Source organism: Lynx canadensis, chromosome A1 (assembly GCF_007474595.2).
Source record: "Lynx canadensis isolate LIC74 chromosome A1, mLynCan4.pri.v2, whole genome shotgun sequence".
Lineage (NCBI taxonomy): Eukaryota > Metazoa > Chordata > Mammalia > Carnivora > Felidae > Lynx > Lynx canadensis.
In genome coordinates this window covers 198617207-198623206 of record NC_044303.2, presented here as the reverse complement: position 1 = coordinate 198623206, position 6000 = coordinate 198617207, and positions in this window count along the sequence as shown.

Below are 6000 nucleotides of genomic sequence, written 5' to 3'. Positions count from 1 at the left end.
GAACCATGAGATCATGACCTGAGCTGAAGTCAGTCACTTAACAGACTGAGACACCCAGGAGCCCCGAGACAGAGAGACAGAGAGACAGAGAGAGAGACAGGGAGAGAGAGAGAATCTTAAGCAAGCTCCATGCCCAGTGCAGAGCCCAACATGGGGCTCAATCCCACAAACTATGAGGTCATGACCTGAACTAAAATCAAGATCTGATGCTTAAATGACTGAGCCACCCAGGCGCCCCCACCCCTCCCCAGGGTAGTCTTAATTCATGCATAGCCACAGACTTAAACAATACCAAGAATCCATCCATGCCCTCTGCTAGCCTTTAATTACACGCTGGTTTCATCATCTCCCACAGACTCTATCTACGTGAGGAGATAGTGGCTGCTACCTCCCCTGTCATGTGTCCTTACAGTCAAAAGGAGAAGGGTTGGGGGTGGGAAGCAAGGAATGCTGGGACCCAGTTCTATCAATATGCAATTACAATCCCCAGATATGAGAAATCAATTTTTTTACGTGATTGTCTGATAATCCCCAAAAGATGAAATGTGAACATAAAAATGAAGATAAAATTATATCTATATTACTATTTTGTGTTAAAAGACAGTCTATAAATAATTGGTATTTAAACTATTTGTCATATTTTAAGAAAATCTAGCATATTAAAGAATGTGATGGATGAACCTTATTCCAATTTGAAGTTTTTAATTGAGTATTGATTTGAACTTAGAATTTTAAGTTGAAAGAATAAGAATTTATTAAGACTGTAAATATTATTAGCATTCTGAGAAGTTATCATTTGTCATATTTATGATGTTTATATAAATTTGTTTATTAATTTATATATTAACATATACTATATATAAATATATAACTATATATATTTACGTTTATTTAAGTTGTTAGTTGCCATATTTATATGTTTAATTGGATAGAATTATAACATTTATTTGGAAAGGTTTTGTTTGCCAAGCAATTGAAGCACTTAAAAGGAAGAATTGAGTATATTAGATTTATCCATGCATTCATGAATTCCTTCATTCAACAAAACTTACCGTGTGCCCACCCTCCATGTGTTTATTTTTTATTTTTCATTTTTTAAGTTTATTGATTTATTTTTGAGAGAGAGAGGAAAAAAGAGAAGAGAAAGGAAGGGAGAGAGAAAATCCTAAGCAGGCTCCACGCGGTCAGTTGAGCTGAAATCAAGAGCCAGCTGCTTAACCGACTGAGCCACCCAGGCACCCCCTGATGTGTTTATTTTTGAGAAACTGATTCACCTCTATGCTTATTTGTCTGTCTTCCCTTACCATACGGAAGGGTGAAACACACCCACTTGTCATCACAATTGTTTCCTTGCTCCTCGTCCAATGCCTGGCCCCAGAGCAAGCACTCAGGAAATATATACTGAATGAATGAATGAACTATGTCGGGACCAAAATGCAATCAGCTTTTAAAAACTACAACTGTTCTCTCCCTGTTACCTTTTGAATCGAAGGACCATTGACTTCTGTCCCAGTATTGGGTTCGCCTAGATGGGCCCAGCTCGCTGGCATTTTCCATTTCTTTCCTTGTAGTCCTGAATGACATTCACCTTCTGCCTATAGGGAGGTAACTTGTTCATTCAGCTAAGATGAGGGGGAGAATCACAGGACAGGCAAGGGGAAACAGTGAGTCCTGTGTGCAGCTGGGACATACTATCTGTGAAGGGAAACGAGAATGAAATGGTAGACTACAACCAATGTGTACTGGGCCTTGGATGTCTGATTAACAAGTTACATATGCATACTCAAATTCAATCACAAAGAAGCCATTGACATAATCCACAGAATACTTTAGGAAGATCAATCCGATTGTCACTTGGAGAAAAAATTATGACTGTACAATTTAGTAATTAGGGATATGGGTTTTGAAGTCAGCTCAAATTTCACAATGATTCTTTGCAATTTACTAGCTGTGTGACCTTTAGCAAAATACTTAACTTCTCTGAACCGGAGTTGTGTTACTTATAAAATGGAGTGATACGTAGGCCCCAGAGTTCATTGGATTAAATGTGATGATGTACTTAAATGATTGGTAGAGTGACATTATGATTAAAAGAATCCAAAACCTAAACCAAAACAAACACAATAAAAGTAAGACTTTGCAGGGGAGAGGCTACAGCCAGGATGATCAGAGACACAATTAAGAAGTAGTGACACAGAAGCCCATAGGGGGTGCAAATGAGGTGTTTGCAGTCATTTCCAGTGTAGCTGCAAAATGCTTAGACTCACTCAGTGCCTGCTGTGCTGCTGGGCATCGTGGCATTCTCCTGAACTGTTCTTTGTACATGATGTCTCCCAGCCTGCCTAGGAGCAGAGACTGTTTCCTGGTCCTCTCTGCAGCCCTGATGTCTTATTCCCAGGTCCCATGCAGTCTTTAGTAAATGTTGGCTGATCGTAAATAGTTTTTGACGTTTCAAACACTTTTCTGAAGAGGAACTTCTTTACTCTCATATGAAGAGATCAGGCTAAAAGATCTGCACTAGATGTAGTGACAGGGAAAACACAATACGAGTCATTGTAAGAAGAAGGCTTGTTGAGTTTCCCAAGTTTTGACCTTAATCTTTACACTTTCCTGTGACATAACTTTGATCTGGTGCAGTTTGGCCCAAATTAAAAATAAAAAGCAAAGGCTCTATTGCTTAATGCTTAACTCAGAGCTCATGCTTACAAAAGCTTCCCATGCAGGTTTTTCCTTCTCCCTCTTTTCCTTCCTTCCTTCCTTCTCATTCTTTCTTTCGTGGTTTGTTTTGTTTTGTTCTGGTTTGGTTTGGTTTTGCCTAATCTACCACCTTGTGTTGGGTTTTGAAATTGCAATTCTCTATGCACATACCTATGTGAAACATCCTTTCATAGGCTTTCCTTATTAACTTGGGAAAGCGTAAAATGCTTTGAAAGTGAACTTCAGAAATATTACATGCTAAGGTTCAGCACTTGCAACTTCAACTATACCTGAGAAGGAAAAGAGGCCTCTGGACAATCAAATAATACCAGCTAAGTTTTGTGGAGTTTTTGCTGCATGCCAGGTACTGTTCTAAGTGCATTACAAATGTTACCTCACAAAAACACAAACGCGGGCAAAGGTATGGAGAAACGGAACCCTCGTGCACTGCTGGTGAGAATGTAAGATGGTGCGGCCACTATGGAAAAACTAAAAATAAAACTGCCATATGATCTAGAAGAGATACTTGCTTACTTACGTTTACTGAAGCATTCTTCACAATAGCCGGGAGGGAGAAACAACCCAAATGCCCATCAATGGATGAATGGACAAACAAAATGCGGTATATACATACTATGGAACGTTATTCAACCTTAAAAAAGAAATTCAGATACATACCACCTCATGGATGAACCTTGAAGACATTATGCTAAGTGAAAGTAACCAGACACAAAAGGACAAATATTACATGATTCCACTTATATTAGGTATCTAGAGACAAGAAGTGGAATGGTGGGCTGGTGGCGGGGGGGGGGGGGGGCAGGAAGTTGTTTAGTGGGTATAGAGCTTCAATTTGGGAAGATGAGAAAAGTTCTGGAGGTGGATGATAGTAAGAGTTGCACAAAAATGTGAATATATTCTTTTTTTTCTTAAGTTTATTTATTTTTGAGAGTGAGGGAGCAATTGGGGTAGGGGTAGGGGTAGAGAGAGAGGGGAGAGAGAGAATCCCAAGCAGGCTCTGCACCATCAGTGCAGAGCCCAAGGTAGGGCTTGAACTCATGAAACTGTGAGATCATGACCTGAGCCGAAGCCAAAAGTCGGACACTTAACCAACTGAGCCAACAGGCACCCCAAAAATGTAAATATTCTTAATGCCACTGGACTCTACACTTAAAAGTGGTTAAAATGGTAAATTTTATGTTGCGTGTATTTTTACACAATTAAAAAAAAAAAACATGTAGGGGCATCTTGGTGGCTCAGTCAGTTAAGCATCTGACTCTTGATATCAGCTCAGGTCTTGATCTTGTGGTCGTGAGATCAAGCCCCACATCAGTTCCATGCTCAATGTGGAGCCTGCTTGGGATTCTCTCTCTCTTCCTCTCTCTGCCCCTCCCCTGCTTATGCATGTGTGCATTCTCTCTCTCTTTCTCTCAAACTAAATAAATAAACATTTAAAAAAACATGTAAAGAATCATTCGTGTGTAGACTCAAAGGCTACCAGCCTTCCTTTCTGATACTTGTACTAATAAAATCTACACATGTTCCCCTCCCCAAATTAAAAATAAACAAATGAGGTGGTGTGGTAAATGAAAGATGGCCACAAATTCTTTGCCACTCCTTCAATTAAGAGGTAGAGTCTCGGGGTGCCTGGGTGGCTCAGTCGGTTAAGCGTCCGACTTCAGCTCAGGTCATGATCTCGCGGTCCCTGAGTTTGAGCCCCGCGTCGGGCTCTGGGCTGATGGCTCAGAGCCTGGAGCCTGCTTCCGATTCTGTGTCTCCCTCTCTCTCTGTGCCTCCCCCGTTCATGCTCTGTCTCTCTCTGTCTCAAAAATAAATAAACGTTAAAAAAAAAATTAAAAAAAAAAAGAAGAGGTAGAGTCTTATTTTTCTTCCCTTGAATTTAGGCTGGCTTAGTGTCTTCTTGACCAATAGACTGTGACAGAAGTCTGGGATCCAAGGCTAGATCTGGGATCTAGTTGCTTAGAACAGCTCACTCTCTGCATTTTCTGTCTCTGAGAGCTCCCTATCAGGGCACAATGGCTTTGCTGTGAGAAACCCAAACTAGAGAAAGAGACCATGTGCAGGCCCTCTGATGCAGAGCTCTAGGCAAGTCCCTACATGGCTTCTGGCCTGAATTGCCAGTAACGTGACATTCATTTGAGCCTGAAGCTAACTGCAATTTCAGTTAACGTCTGACTGCAAGAGTGTAAGAGGCCCCAAGCTAGAACTGTCCAACCAAGCCCAGTCAATCCACAGAATCATGACAGATCATAACAAGTTGTGTTAAACCACTAAATTCTGTAGTGGTTTGTTATGTAGGTACTATAACGATGTCCATTTCTACTGGAGAAACCTGAAGCTGAGAGCTGAAACGCTGGCTCATAGTCTCTGTGCCAGTAAGCAGAGGAACTCACACTTGAACGAGATCTTTCTAAACTTCTAAAATTGTAAAGCCTGCATTCTGACCACTGAATACACAGATTCTCAGTTGAAACAGCTGTAAAAAAGGATATGCTTCTCAAAAAATCCTGTTTAAATTCGTAGCTGAGCTCTACCACATTACTCAACTCCAAGGGTAATGTGGATGACCCCGATGTGCATGGTACCCTCCTGCTGTTGTGTGTTACACAGGCTCCATAGCCATAAGAAGTGGCCGTGAACAAACCCTGTCCCCTCTCCCCAACCAGGGCTTGTCCTGTTAAGTGTTAAACCTTCTAACAAACGCTAGGCCCTTGTCTAAGGGCCTAAGAAATTTCAAGGGAGAAGAGAGGTTGGTGCTAGAACCTACGACACTATGAGAAGTAGAGGCATTTAGAAGTTTAATTAAAAAAGAAAAACCCTTCAGTGGTTTAGGGCCATTTAGTGTAGGGCAGATTTCCCTGTAGAGGTCAGAGCACCTCTGAAAATGCCACTGTAGGAGAGCAGGGCACACTAGCTCAGGACTCTAATAAAAACCCGTATCACTAAGGAAGAGAAAAATCTTGGAGCTGAAGGGATGCATATGTTCTACCTTCACATGTTAAAACTAAACTAGTTTAAAAAAATTTTTTTTTTTAATGTTTATTCATTTTTGGAAGACAGAGAGAGACAGAGCATGAGCGGGGAAGGGGCAGAGAGAGACGGAGACAGAGAATCCGAAGCAGGCTCCAAGCTGTCAGCACAGAGCCCGACGCGGGGCTCGAACTCACGAATTGCGAGATCATGACCTGAGCGGAAGTCGGTCGCTCAACCGACTGAGCCACCCAGGCGCCCCACTAAACTAGTTCTGATGTCTAATTATACATAGCAGGCACTCATAGCACT